The following is a 16,198-nucleotide window of genomic DNA, read 5'->3' as shown; positions in this document are numbered from 1 at the left end:
TCTCTCTCTCTCTCTCCTCTCCTCTCCTCTCCTCTCCTCTCCCTCCCCTCCTCCCTCCCCCTCTTTCCTTTTCCTTCCTAACTCTTGCCTTTTCTTCTCTCTCTAGTCAAGACTGCTTAGGTAACAATTCTTGGTGTGGCTGTCTCGTGAGCAAATCCCAGGACTTTAGGTAGCGAGTAACAGTGGCAAGACAGACGCTGTTGAGACTGGCAATGGTGATGGTAACAATAACAATGACAATAACAATAATAGTAACAGCTTAGTATGATCACTAAAGGCAGGTGCTACGGCAATTCCTGACAGCCAGTAGGAGATTCCCAAAGTCCCTGCTGGAGAAATTTCCTGGAGGACTGATCCTCCCGAGGCAAGCATGTCAGCACAGGGCTGGTGACTCGGAGATTTAAAAAAAAAAAAAAAACTCAAAGTAAAGCACCAGCCGCAGAGAAAAGAACATGTGCCTCTCCCGGCTTCCCCTTTATCTCTTTAAATGTACTTCAGATAAAAGCAGCATCCAGTTAGGTCAAGGCCTCCCCAGACTCATTCCTCTTTAGCCCACATGCTCAGCACACTTGTCTACAGCCATCTACCGGCTCCACAGTGTCACTGCCGGCTCAGAGGCTGCAGGTCTTGCTTGCTGCAGCTGCTGCTGCCTGTCCATGTCTGCTTGCATGGCTCTCCGCCTGGGTGTGTATGGGAGTCTGGGAGGGGGAGAGGAACAAATAGCCCTGGAAGCCCGTGTGCCAGTCTATCAAATCAAAAGAAAAGCCAGCCCCTACCAGCCACACTCGGGGAATGGAAAGCTCCGAAGACTTACTGGCATGAACATTTAGCCTTCCTAAAGCAAGGGAAGGAATTATGCACATGTCCCCGGAGCAGAACGGATCTTGATGCATGAATGTGTGGAGTGTGTGTGTGAGCGCGCTCGCGCATGTGTGTGTGTGTGTGGCCATGTGGGTTTGTGTGTGTATTCTTTATTTTTTTGTCCCTTCTCTTTTACAATTGCAGACCTGGGAAATTTTGCAGAGTGCATAAAACTTGATCATGTTGACAAGCTCTCCTTGGAAAATCCACAGGCTAGATGAACAGTTAAGATTTCCTGAAATTATCCAAAAAAATTTTGCCCATGAATCAATTCCCCTTTATTAGTTGTTCTTTTTTAATCCATTTTAAATTGTATACTTTATCTTGAAAATTATCTCCATTACTGAAACGCATCGTGAAGGAGAGGATGGGGAATACAATTTGCCCAGCATATTAATTGATGCAGAACTCAATTATTGATATATGGATAAGGGAGAAATGAATATTAAAACACATGGTAGCCTTTAAGGGAAAGGGAGAAGATGAACTTGTGCTCAGAGTGAAGCCTTGGTCATTAGTCACATCTTTATACATCATACAGAGGAAACCACAGAATCAAGTCTCTCATTCATTTACATTGCTCCTTAAAACCACATAAGGCAAAATGTCACCTAAATAATTAAGGTGCATTAGCTAAATTGCGGAGTCATCTCCAGAGCTGAGCAGGTGGTGAGGCACCTGTTAAAGCATCCCACTGACAGTGCCATAGAGATGGATAATGGCCAAGGGTGTGGGAGGAGCACGGGCCACACACTCTTATTAACGAGTGACCAAGAGAAGCACAGCAAGGGCAACTGTGGGGGGAATCAAATTTAGGCACAAAGTTCCCAGGGGGAAAATATGCAATTCGTGGGGGCTGGGATGATGGGGAAGTCAGGGAAGTGCTTGTTTTGCAAACCAGAGGACCTTACTTGGATCCCAGGACCCATGTAAAACAGTTGGGAGTGGAGACTCATAATTTCAGGGTTGGGGAGGTAAAGACAGGTAGGTTCTTGGGGCTAACTAGTCAACCCAACATGATCAAATCAGTATGTTTTTGGAAAAATGCAGAGGCCCTGTCTCAACAAATGGAAGGGAGAATAACTAAAGAAGACACCCAAGGTTAACTTCAGGTTTTCACACGTGAAGACACACACACATGCAAATAGGTATACACACACACTATGCACATGCACACACATGCAAATCACATGTATTAATGAACCTATCTGTGTTCACAATATTCAAATCCCTCAGATACAGTAAATACTGTGAAGAGGAAAGTGGCTAAGTGTCTTGTTTGGACAGGGGCTCCCAAGTTACAGGACATCCCAAGCCAATTGTGGGTGATTTCATATACTCGTTGTCATCATCATTTATGAAGACGATGAAGGACTGCAAAGATGGTTTAGGGGCAAAGGCACATGCCCCAATGACATTTGAACCCTGAGACCTACAGTAGGAGAAGAGGACTGATTCCTGAAAGTTGTCCTCTGGGCTCCATGTATAACACACACACACACACACACACACACACACACACACACACACACTCAATTCAATAAGACAAAGTTTTGTGGGGAAAATAAGGGAGTCCTTGTTCCCTGTTACTGCTTTTGATAGACATCTTTACTGCACATGAACACCATGACTATCCATGTGCCCCAAACCCTCGCACATAAGGTAAGCAGGGAAAATATCCAAGTATTCCACTCCTTTGCTTCTCACATGTGTGAGTTCATGTGCCAGTTCTCCACCTTTTCTGGAAGCTGTTGTGTCTCATCTCTCTGGATGCACTGGATGGCAATGGTGGTGAGGAGGGACACAGACATCTCAAATCAGTGGACAACAGTCAGAAGACACATTTTATTTGGGCAGCATATATTTTTAAAAATATAATTGGATTATCAATATTTAAACACCCAGAACACTTTAAAAGAAAACCTGGATACACTCTTCAGAACCATCAGCTATCCCAATGATGTCAGGTTTGCTTTCATAGCTATGACTGTGGGCTGGTACTCAGGATCACCTGTCCACTGGTGCTGGCGAGCACTGAATAATTTTAATGGACACTGTCTGTTCCTCCCATTTGCTTCAGATAGGTTATTAGTTGGGATGAATTTGCCTATCAGTCTGGCCTTGAGACTAGCTAAGTCCTTAGATTTTTTAGATGATCCAGAATGTGAGCATACACATACAGGCAAACACACTACTTTAGATGTAGGCTTCTTACAGCACTCATAAATTTTTCTCCATCATCCCTAGATTTCATCAGATTTCATCTGTCTGTCTGTCTAATCTATCTATCATCTTCCTATCCATCTATAAATTTACCTTTCCTTGTTTCCATATAACAATCCATCTAGGTATACTTTAAGTAGATAGAGAAATATGACCCACTGATGGGCAGGAGATTGTGTTTTCTTTATTTGTATTTGAATTTTCTTGAACTTCAGCTATATTTTCTTGCCCACCATTCTTTATGTGCCTTGATATCATCACATGTCTCGATCATTCACTTTTTTAAGTTTTCTATGTTTCTATGTTCATGATCCTTGGATCATATGTTGTTCGCGGGCCAAACTAGGGCTAGTGACATTGTAAGTCCTTATATATGAGAGAAATTATAGGTAGAAGAGAGAAACGATGAAGACTATAAGTGGGCAGACATTCCTGGGTCCCAGGAAGATGGCCGCATGGTACCCCTAGGAATGTTTGACTTAAGTAGAGTCTTCAGCTGAACCGCCATCCAGAGAACTTGCATGGGACTGACCTCTGTTCTCTGCACCTATGTGTGTAGCCTGGTCCTCTTGCGAGACTCCTAACAGAAGAAGCAAGGGCTTCTCTAACTCTGGTACCTGCCTTTGGGACCCTCCTACAGTTTGCCTTGTCCAGCATTAGTGGAAGAGGAGGTGCCTGATCTTGCTGCAACGTGATATGCCATGGCTGGCTGATAGATGTGAGAGACCTGCACTTTTCCGAAGAAAAGGAGGAGTGGGTGGAGGGATTGGTCCTACCTCACCGTGATGATGAGACCCTTACTGTAAGCTGCTTTTGTCAGATATTTTGCACTGAGAAAAACTAATTATTACAACCACCACGGCAGAAGGGCACAACAGAGCAAAGCTTCGGACTCCGTGGTGAACAGGAAGAGGAAAAAGAACGAGGCAGTGCCACCGGGCTTCTTCCTTTCTCTGGCTCCCAGCCTCGTGTACAGTGCTGCCCACGTTCAGCAGAAGCTGTGCTGTCTCACCTTAGCTGATGTGGGCTTTTGTCACACCCTCATGGACACAAAGGGAACTCCTAGAGGCATCTCTCATTCTGATGAAGTAGACTAATAACTCAGCTCTCAGACGCTAAAATATCCTTAGCAGAAAGGAATACGAGAGAGCTTAAGGAATCTATCTCATGGGTGAGATGACAGGATTCAAACTGAACCAAACTGATGCCGGTTCAAACACATTTAAGTTAATAGGCTGAGCAACGCTTTAAGCCCTGAGACGCAAGATACGGAAAGAGCTGCAGCGATGGAGAACTGGTGCACACGGGACTCTGGTACCCCTAACTCAGATGGGGCGACTGGCACCTTCTGCTTCTTGTTTTTTTCTTCCAGGGAACCTTGAGCTCCAGTTAGCCCACATGACACCCCTGCTTCTGCTTCCTCTGCCTCTTTGGATTACAACCTCCTCCCACCTGGTTGAACATGTGGTCCCTCTGCTAGAGATGAGATTCCACCCAAGATGACGAGATGGCTTATCACTGTGACACAAGCAGGAGGTGGCTGTTGCCCATAAATCAAGTTGTCGAGATGTTGCCATGCCCAAACTCCCAGGTCCAAACATTGCCAGACCAAAGAACATTCTGAGTGCTGCCCTCAGGGGGCGTCGGCAAACACTGTCCATGTTTGAAATTCTGCTCAGAATGGAACTGATGATACAATCAATTCCTCAAGCCTTGTTCCTTGAAATGAGGATAACGTGACATTTTCTATTTACTGCGACCTCCAAAGCTTCACTTTTAGTGATTTTAATAACGAAATAAACATATGCAAATATTTCATTGGAAACCATTTTCCCCCATTGGCTGCAAGGCTAGTGGGGTGAGAAGCTGCTGCTTTAGCGGATAAATTCAAAGCTCTTTATTCTCATGCTCACATGGGAGTTATTTAAAAATAATTAATCCAGTTATCAGTTATCAGCTCAGTGGAATAATTAATCAATCGCAGAACGATGGCTTACCCAAACACTGATTAAGCAGCCGGTGGCCGGTCTGTGTGAGAGGTTTCTAATCTGCTATAGAAATTGAATACCACTGTGAAGTGTTGAATCCTACACAATTGGCATCAGAATTTGAACTTCATGAAAGTCTTCATTAAAGAGCTTACTGTTCACTGTCTGCATCTAGAAAATGATTTGAGGGACTCTATTTAATCAGTGTGGCAACCTTGATGTAATATGCTTTAGTCAGATTTGGTGGCTCAGGACTGTAATCCTAGCCACTTAGGATCACAACTTCAAGCCCATCTAGGGCTACAGAGCGAGTTCTGGGCCGGCCTAAGGAACTTTGTGAGACCCTGTCTCAAAATAAAAATCAAAAGGAGAGCCGGGTATATAGAAAAACTGAATGCTGTTTTGTTTTGTTTTTTTCTAACACTGACTAGGGAAACTTTCTCTAGAGCCAAGAACATCCTCTCTTTTGGTCTACTCATGAGGATCAGCCAAGTTTAGATTGGCCCAGCACAGGACAGAAACTGTGTTAAGAGATGAAAATGATAACCATGTTCTATTTCTTACCAGGCTGCTGTGGCTGGGCCAGCCATTGGCAAAGGCTGAGGAAGCCGTGAAAGGTGAACCAGTAGAACAATACCTTTGCCATCACTGGGTGAGATCTGTGTTTCACACATCATAGATGGGGAACCAGCAAGAAAACCTGTCTAGAGAAAAGTTCTTCCCTGACTGCTGAGTGTAGCTCATGGCCTGGAAGGCAAAGGAGGGTGAAACAGCCACACAAAGCCTTGCTGAGGTCTCCCGAGCAATCAACAGCCCCGTGTCAGACCAGAAAGCAATACAGAACACAGAACTTCTCAGTAGAATCTATGATATGAATGTGTCCTCACACCAACAGTATGTAGGACGGCCAGCTGCCAAGCACTGGCATGCAGTTAGGTGGGATAATGCTGTGTGTTCCCCAGAAGAACATGAACCAGGACCAAAGGAATCGAGAGAACAAATCACTGAGGCATGTCTGAACAAGCCAGATTCCTTACATGGTGATTCACAAACAAGAAACAGGGATGTCCATATTTTCTCTTTCTAGGGAGAGAAGCTCTGCTAGACACACTCGACACAAATTGCCCTTGCTTTGACATGGAGCTCCTACTGCCTGTAGCTCTCCCAGATAGAGGCCATGGCAGGACTTTTGAGGGAAAAGAAAGAAGGAGACTGATGGATAAGTCCTTGGAAAGAAATGGCCCATCTATTTGCCAGGGTTAATAATGGTTGGCTAATGTATCATGACCAGCATCCTCTGCTCCTATTTACTTGCTTGGTAAATGGTTATTCCAGGTCAAGTCAGCCCTGGCTTTCAAATCAAAAGAACACTCGATATTATTTTATCCTATCTACTTTTGTTTTTTGATTTTTTTCAGTTTACAAAGCACACTATATTGCTATTTGTTATGGTAAAATATATATTACATAAAGTTACCTATACACCTTGGTCCTGCCTTGGTCCTCATTTTGCAAACTGCTAATTCTGTAGTGAGATAACATTAATAACTCTCCAATCTTCTCCAACGGCCATTCCTGCCAACCACCATCCTAGAGAGTTCAGCAATCTTGGTTGTTGTTGTTTAATTAAGTGTATGTATGTGCTATCTGTGTGCAAGCAAGCACACGCAGTTACCCATGGAGGCCAGGAGAGGGCACTAGATTTGGAGCAGGAGTCCTCTGGAAGAGCAATAAGTACTTGACTAATCCTAAGTGTTCGTTTTCACACACACACACACTAACACACCTTTTGTAACCTCCACCCACACCAACAATTTGAACATCTTACACACCCAGAGGTCTCCCTCTTGCCTCAATGAGCACCTTACTTTCCTTTTGTACATTCCTTGTGCTGTCTCTGTCTTTGTGCAAAGGTCTTTATGGGGTGCTTATTTGTGATGTCATTTTATTTTTCTTTATATAGAGGAAAAGGAAGAGATGGGATACCACCAACAAATTTTTAAAGTATTTACAACTTGAAATTGGTAATAAAAGGACTCTGAGTTGTACAATGTCCTCTTCTAAGCTGGGGCCTTGTGGTACATGGTGAGATACAAGTGAGCTGGCAAAATCAGAATCCATTTACATGTAATGGGTGTGGTCGGGCAGCTGTTTCTCTACAGTGTCCATTGCCTCTTGTCCTTCCTCACATACTGGTCTCCTCTTAGGAAGCCTTCCTGCACATTTTTAATCTGAAAGATCTAATTGGAGATAAGACTGATGGGTAGTAAAATATATGCTCACTTACTTGGCTTAACATTGAGCTTATGTACCTATGTTGGGGGTAGAGCTGGGAAGAGGGTCCAGAGATTCAAATTATGATTTCAAAAACTGTATAGTTCTGAGTGTGTCCATGAATATCCCTGCATATCACTGATATGATTGGGAGGCTCATTTTCATATCTTAGAACTGCCATATGGCACTGTGACAAATGCACACCCAAAAGCACATCATACAGCACAGAGCAAGTACATACATTAACATTAACAGTAGCATAGAAGTCATTATCTGGGGAGCTGTGGAGACACTTCAGTGGGCAAAGTGTTTGCTGGGCAAGAATGAGGACCTGAGTTTGAATCCCAAGAACCAACATAAAACCAGGCACAATGGCCCATTTATGTAAAGGCTGTATTCCTGTGGCAAGAAGAGAGGAGGAACTAGGAGTCTCAGAAGTGTGTAGGTTATCTGGCTTGGTGCTCACAACAGCAAGCAGAAAAGGGGAGACTTGGTCTCAAACAAGAGGGAAATCAACAATCACTGGACCATTGCTTGAGGATGTTCTCAAACCTCCACATGAGTATTATGGGATGCACATGCCCACAGTAGCATACACACATACGTTCACACACACACATACATACACAGATTTAAAAAAAATACTATTAGTTATTTTTCATACTGAAGTGGACCTAAAGGTTAAGGGTGGCTCTATAGCACAGGACCAGCTAGGACAAGAATGCTCACTTATTTTTGTCTTTATTTCTGGTGTCTCACTACTGTGGACCATTAGCAAATGTGTTGGGAGGTCACATGATGTAACAAGTATTTGCTAGTTGCTGTTCTAGCTCGCATATCTTCTTTTTACTTTGCTTTACCAGTTCTCAAGAGATAAATTATTTTGCTATGACAAAGTAAACAGGTGAAAAGATCCAGAATTCCAACTCATCCCTGGTTTCCTCCTTCCCCTGGCCCAAAGCAGACTAAAGCTATGTGGCATGACTCTCTTTGGCAAATGCTCTCAGTCTCCATCAGAAATAATAAATGCTGTGATTCTCCTTGGAAGTAGAGAACCACATGATACAATGCAGGTTGACTACTGCAGTTACTAATAAATATAAGAGACTTCAGGATGTGAGGATTGAAAGCATGGAGTCCATAGAATATACCTGAACCCAAACCCTCAGTGCCCCTGATTGTGGCCTCATCTGGAAACAGGGTCTTCATAAAAGCAATCAAATTAAAATGAGGTCAGTAGGATGTGACCTAATGACTGATGTCCTTAATAAAGGAGAACTTTTAACCGAGCTACAGACCTGCTGTGGAAAGATCAGGTGGCAACACAACACAGGAAGAGTGCCATCTGGGTAGACCTAGTCCAAGAAGAGCCAGAGACCACGGCCAACATCTGACGCCGGAAGTGGCATGAAGGATCCTCGCCTGGAGCTGTCAGGCTGAGTGCAGGCTGCTGAATCCTTAATTCCCCACTTGTGTAGTGTGGGAGATTCATGTCTTTCCTACACCATGCACCTCAGGGGGCAGAGGGTTATTTTTAACCCTTTGACTAGCTACAAGGCTCACAAACTCCTTCCATGACTATGTCCATGTGAGTGATTACGGACAAGACGTATGCCACATGACAATTCCCATTTACTTCCTTTCTCAGTGTCAATCCTACACCAGTGTCAAGGGTACTTGAATCTCTATGTGCTGTGTATCAGGTACTGAGCCTCACTGGTCTTTTCTGTTCCAAAGAGGCAGAGTAGGAAGAATAGACTAACCAGCCTCCCCCATCAGTCAAGTAACACAGACAGGTAAAGGCAGGCAAACTTTGAAGAGATGCATGCTCGTAGTAGGGATGTTCGTGTCTATGCCGAGACTGCTGGGTCACAACCTAACTCCAGAAGCATCCCAACCCCTTGTGTTACTTTCTCTACAGTTGACTTAACAGTTGAGCAAATACTTTGCCACCTCAATAAAAGCTCAATCCTGACTTTCTAAAAAGGAATGCAAAATAGCTAATGGGGGAAATTGGTTTTAGCTGGAAGCGAATTTCAGAAGTACATTTTGTTTATATTAAAACATCATTTAAGTATCAGTGCAAGGGAAAGCTGCTAACAGGCTGAGTTTAATATGACTAATAGTCGTACAACTCCAGAACATTCCATTTCTGTCAACCTGAGAGATACTATTTAAAAACGTTTTCAAGTCTCTAATATGGTACGATGCCCTAATACAGCACAAATTATAATAGGAAGACACGTACTTGGTACTGAGTGTTTGCTCAGGAGCTTGGTCACAAATTTGATCACTGTACTAATACGATGACAGGTTGCAAATACCTCATTCCTCTGCACCATCTCCCCATTAAGCCCCTGTTTATGCTATTACAAATGGCACAGTTATTCACAGATTAGTTCATCTCTGAGACTCTGTGTGCTCTCAGTGCTAATATATGCACTGTTTGTGCCACCTACAGAAGGTTGGAATTCCCATTCCGGCTCTCTTCAGAAAATCCATCATGTCAGATGCACTGCAGTCTGTGAAACATGATCTACTCTGGGTGGTCCAATGGGGAGGATCACAGATACCCTTTGAAGCTATTCACCCCATGCCAAGACTTCCTCTCCCAGGAGTGGGAGGGGTGGTGCATAGCCAGGAAAGAGCTTGCTCTGAGAAATAATCTCTCCAGAGCTGAAGCTCTGCAAGACCCTGGAGGGATTTGTCGCAGGAACTTATAGGTCTGTCTACAGAGATATTCCCTAAAAAATCCTCTCGAGTCTCATCACTGTGTCTAAGAAAGCAGAAGGATGTGGTTGCTTGTGCAAACACCCTCCACTCTCTCTCCAGCTAGCTCTCCCTCCGTGCTGATTGCAGGAATCGATCACTACCCCCAAAAGTAACAGCTGTCCACGGGAAGAACAAAATTACCAAGAAATCAAAGATCAAGTCCTTTGTGAAAGTATATGACACAAACACCCCATGAAAGTCAGGCACTGTGTGAAGAACCCTGTGGACAAAACTCTTGTCAACAAAGAAGTTTTCAGAGACCCCGATCTGAAATGCAAGGCTGGTGGGAAGCTGAGATTAAGGCTGAGGAGCAAAACAAGATAGGCAGGAGCAAGTGTTTTCCCAGAAACTTCAGTTTTAAGTTTATTTTGTTTCCACCATTAAAATAAAAAAAAAATCCCTGGGAAGGCATCCATGGAATAGTGTCAAAATTTTAAAACAGAAGAATCCCAAATTAAAGACATTGGGAAGATCTTCGTATTTTTAAATATTGGCAAGTCATTAATGATTCTTTTAAACAAGTATCCAAAAACACACGGGTCTACAACGATACAAGTACTCCATTTGCCCCATTTCTAAACCCTACCATTGATTTCATTGTGGCAACCTGCCAATGCTTTATAGATAACGGCTCATTAAAACTGACTTCTTATATCTGAAGGATTTGAGTATCAAGGAACAATGGACTTTCTTTGATGGTGTCCAGAGAAGACAGGTTACAAGTAGGCCCAGGGTATGAGTCAGCTCAGACACGCATAATTCCTGCAGTCTACCCATTTGCAGCAAATAGAACCCAACTCACTGATCTGCAGTGAGACCAGTTCACAGTGCCAGAACCATGCCCTGACTGTCCCTGTGTGTTCTCTGAGCACTCCCGTTGCTCCACCTCCAGGCTCTCCTTTTCATCCAAGTGTATTCACCCATGGGTAGTCTTTCCCTGGACCCTCCTCCCTCTCATCCCTCCACCACGCTTTTCTAACAGTGCCACAGGCTAAGCAACACTTGCAGCTCCTTCTCCCTTCTCAGTCTCACTGTGGCAGAGAGAAGCTCTTACAGTGTCTGCCAGGACAAGCTCCATGGGACTCAGGCATTGCTCCACGCAGTGCTGCGGAACAGACTGCAAGCCCCTTCCAAAGGAGATGCACTCTGTTGTTTTCTTACTGGTGGCTTTGAGCTCATTTTCTTCTCTGATTTTGTTTCTGGGGTAGAGCCTTTTGTGCACCACGCTGGCCTTAAAGCTGCTATGTATCAGAGGATGCTCTTGATCTTCTCACTCTCCTGTTTTCACCTCCCTAAGCTGGGATTTCAGTGTGCTCCACCAAACCTTGTTTTTATCCAGTGCTAGGACCAAACCTAGGGCTTGGCACATCCTAGGCAAGTACTCTGTTACCTGAGATACATCCCCAGTCCGGAGCAGTCCTTTACAATGTTCCTAAATGGCGTTTTAAAGTTCTATATTGCTTGTTTTGCCGTATTATCTGGTAGATAGGTTGTTATTTTCATCAAATCGAGAAACTGTTAGATATATTTCATTCTTTAAGTTTTTTTCTGTTTCATTTCCTCTCTCCTTTTCATTTGGAAATTCAATTATTTATTGCTGCCCTGACTATGTATTATTAGGGGCAACATTTTTTTTAATTTGCAGAAATGTCCGTTGTGTGAATATGAGTGCTTGTTCTTCACCGTCCCTCTCAGTTTAGCTGCTCTGTTCTGTCTTCACACTTATGGATTTCTTCATTCAGTACCCTAAGTTCGGCTTGTCACACGTTGTAATTTCAGTCCCAGCATCTCAATTTGGCTCTGGTTTGTAGTTTTCACTCTGTTTCCTAAGTTTCTCCTCTGTGAACTCATGTTGATCTTTCCCTGCAAGGCCTTCGATATTTGCAATAGTTACTCTAAATCCCTGATGTATTTTAAGTTTTCTGTTTGAGTTGAAGTAGAGGTTTTTTTTTTGTTTTTTTTTAAATAACATCTTCTATTCTTTTAGCGTTTCATACATTTATAGAATATATTTAGTTGCATCCACTACCACTTCCCACTTAATTCTCGACCAAACCTCCCTCCCAGCTTTATGTGCTCTTTAAAAAAGTGTATTAATAAACCATGAGCATAATAAATAATGCCTGTATGCACATGAATATGTGGTCACACATTGAGGAATAAGCAACCTACCAACAACTATGTCACCAAAGGAAAGTGACTCTCATTCCCTTCTTAGCTATCAACTGCCAATAATAACTCCTCTGACAAGGGTGGGCACTGAGGGCCCCTCCTCCACCTACACTGGACTTCTGACTGGCTTGACTTTATGTAGGTCTTGTGCAGATACAAACAGTTGCTGAGCTGATGCCTGCCTTGGTTGTCCATGTCTAATCCTCACATACCTTAATTCTAACAGGTGAGTTATCCCATAATTCTCTTTTCCTAATAAGTAATCAAAAATAACTTCTTAAACAGGGAAGGACTAAGCTTTTTGGTATTTCCAGTTATATGGTTTCTACTGAAATGAATTGTCTGTCCTTGCAATACAAAACTAGATGCTCCCAATGAGAAAACACATGACCATACTTTCCTTACAAAGAAACTGGCTGGACTTTTCAAGACATGAGTTGGGTGTCTCAAGACTCTAGTAGACCAACCTCTTGGGAGGATACTGTCAGTCAAATCCTTCTGCTCTATTCTGCTGGGTGCCTGATACTTGCTGTCAAGATGGGGCAGGTGCATGAAATCCACAAGTGTGATGCTGGGCGTTGCATCTATGGCATGTTTGGTAGACTGTGTAGGTTGTAGAGGGTTTGAATTGTGTTCTCTTCCACCAAATGGTGGCTGAGTTGTACTCTGCAAGGCCTTAAAGCACTTTTGCATTGCTTTAATTCTATATGCCATAGCCTCCCTCCCTGTTCTCTAAGAGAAGGTCAAGTTGGGATGTGACAACAGTGTTACAGACCTATCACACGGCCTTCGTGAAGGGCAGGGATTCACCATAGTTCCTGAAGGGTTGGGCAGTTATAGCATTGGGTTTATATAGGATATGAGGACTCAGTTACATATTCCAACTTTTTTACCCTGTAAACACAAATTGAAAGTTCCTGCTCACAAAATTGTACAGTTGAGGAAACAGGGCAGATGTGGCTGGAGGAACAGGTTTACTGAGTCTTCTGTACTTTTTATATCAGGGGATGGGATACAGTAGTTTTAGAAAAGAGGCATCTATATATGCTCTGGCATTTGGAGACTTGGTCCCAGTGGTGACATTATTGGGAGAGGTTATGAGGAAGGTGCAACCTTACTGGCAGATGAAAACAGTGTCTGCACTTGGTGTCCCAGCAGACCCAAATAATCACACAGAAAGTAAATTACAATGCTGTTTGGTCTATTATCTCAGTTTTCTTATTAACTAACTCTTACATCTTAAATTAACCAATTTCTATTATCTTATATTTTACCACTGGCTTGTGGTTTGCTACCTTTTGCTTCTTGGGTGGCTACATGGTGTCTCCCTGACTCCACCTTCTTTTCCCCTGTATTCAGTTTAGTTTTTCAACCTACCTATACTCTGCCCTGCCATAGGCCAAAGAAGCTTCTTTATTAACCAAAGATAATAAAATGTATTCATAGCATATAGAGGGGAATCCTACATCGGGAGGAAGTACATCACTAGGGATGTGCTCGGAGAGTGGTTTTAGCCTTTGTTTTATATGTGCTTTCTGTTTTGCCTGTATTGTATGTATGTGTACTGCATGTGTACAGTGCCTTCAGAGACCAGAAGAGGGTGTCTTATTCCCCCAGACTGAAGTTTTAGATAGGTGTTAACAACCTTGTGGGTGCTAGGAGTAGAACCTGGGCTCTCTGAAAAAACACCTCTTAAATTTGAGCCATCTCTCCAGCCAGGAGTGGTGAGAGTTTAAAACCTTGCCCTGGTTCCAGCTCATCAACTGCTTTCTGTTTGGAGTTAAGGATGTGATCTCTCCAGGTGATGGTGGCACACTCTGTAATCCCAGCACTTGAGAGGCAAAGGCAGGCGGATCTCTGAGCTCAAGGCCAGCCTGGTCTATGGAGTGAGTTCCAGGATAGCCAGGACTACATAGACAAACTCTATCTTTTTTAAAAAAAAGTAATCTCTCACCTGTTGCTTTTATCCTGTGCCCTACAATGATGGGTTCGCATCCCTCTGGAATCTTAAGACAAAATAATCTCTCTTCCTTAAACTGCCTTTAGATATGAAATTTTATCACAGCAGCAGAAAAGTGACTAATACACCATGCTAACTATTAAAAGTCATACTCACCAATATTCAGTCCATTCGTAGGAAGGCACGGACACTGGGGAGCCAAACAATGAATAACGCAAGTCCACCCCAGGCCTGATGAAATGAAATCGAACAGGAGTGGGTATCCAAGAGGCAGAGACAGGGAGCCAGCAAGCAAGTAGATAAACTGGATAATCACAGAGTATGGGTCAGAGCGGCAAAGGCGGTAAGCATGCTGACATGTGAAGACCAAGAGTAGCATTAATTAAGTTCTGGAAAGGTCCTTCTGGTGTAAAGGAGAAAACAGAAGTCAAATAATCATGATTTACTCTCCAAAGCAAGACGACTCGGCTAGGAGGGATAGAAGTGCTCTTACTAACACTTATACCAGCGGTGACAGGATCATTCTCCGGCAACGCCATATACATGTTTTTACTAATTAGACTTTAAAAGAGATAGCATGGTCCTGAGGCTGCTGGAGTAAAGCTGAGCCATCATGTTGATCCCAACTGCATGCCTGAGGGTAAACATGGGAAGGAATCCGTAGACATGAGGGAAGCCAGAAGGTTGACTCTACAGAAGAGGGAGAGATGGTAAGGAGGTAAAGAAGTCGAGAATGCCTTCCTGTCCAGTTCCATCACCTTATTTAGATTCTATTACAGAGAAAGATGACAAAGGAGGAAGCCAGAGTAATGTTTCTGTATGCAAGGGAGAGCAGAGTGAGCGGAGTGAGGACCTGATAGAGTGTAACTAAGATTTTTCAGTTATATATACATAACTACAGCCTTTCAGTCATTAGGACTGGAAGCTTTAACACTTTAAAGCGAGGGAACATTAAGCACACCTCGTCACTGTTGCTGGGAAGAATAACTATATCTTCTTTCAAGATCTCATAAGAGCTCATTTTATATCTAACTAATGTACTTATTGGGTCCTGTATGATTATTACAATATTCGACACTGTCTTACAGACTGCAAAATTCTTGGAAGCAAGATATAGTCCATCTTCTCATGCATACTCTGATGGTTAGTTTTAATTGCCTGGTTGGCACAAAAAAGAACCACCTGAGTGAGAATAGAACCTCAGTTGTCTGGATCAGATTGGCCTGTGGACATATATATGGGGTATTGTCTTGGCTATTAACTGATTCATTCAACTGTGGGCAGCACCATCCTGTAGGCCAATCCTTGAACCATATAAAAGCAAAGACATTTTACTGAATGCAAAGTAGCTACCAAACAGGGGTCTATTTGTTTCTCTATGCTTTAGTCTGTGGATATGATATGACTATGGATTTGAGTTCTTGCCTTGACTTACCCTCAGTGATGGACTGCAATGTGGAACTGTAAACCAAATAAGCCCTTTCTTCCCTAAACTATTTTCTGCAAGATTATATACAGCAATAGAAGTGAACCTAGGATGCATGCTTATACTAGATATTCATCAAAATCTTTCAGAGGAACCCAATGACTGTACAATTCCAAATTTTCAGTGTTTCTCAGAACAGAACAGCAGCGTAGATGGCCAGCGTGTGATGTGATGTCCATCTTCAACAGAGGGGACCCCTGTTCCTCAGCGTTCAGGAAGATGCACTCACACACTTACCCTTCTTATTAGGAGTCATTTTTCTTATTGCTAGACGTAGCCAGAGGGCAGCATGACAACATGCTGCTGTGGACAAAATGGTCTGTGCTCAAAGCTTTCCAGACTCTAAAGTGAGCCCAGCACATTTCCTCACAGCCTCCTCCCCCAACCCCTGTAGTCCATGCTTCGTCAGCTCTGCTGTTGTCCATCAGTGTAGAGTGTAGTGGTCTGCTTCCAATTTCTAC

General features: G+C 43.2%; 1 protein-coding gene across 9 annotated transcripts in view; it reads right to left on the bottom strand.

Annotated features, from left to right (window-relative positions):
* The window catches only part of Rbfox1 (RNA binding fox-1 homolog 1), a 1,689,477-nt gene that overhangs the window by 579,052 nt on the left and 1,094,227 nt on the right, over nucleotides 1-16,198 (bottom strand). The gene's annotated exons all lie outside the window — the stretch shown is intronic.

Source organism: Microtus ochrogaster, chromosome 7 (assembly GCF_000317375.1).
Source record: "Microtus ochrogaster isolate Prairie Vole_2 chromosome 7, MicOch1.0, whole genome shotgun sequence".
Taxonomy (NCBI): domain Eukaryota; kingdom Metazoa; phylum Chordata; class Mammalia; order Rodentia; family Cricetidae; genus Microtus; species Microtus ochrogaster.
Note: the sequence above shows the minus strand (reverse complement) of the source record. Positions and strands in the feature narration are given on the sequence as shown.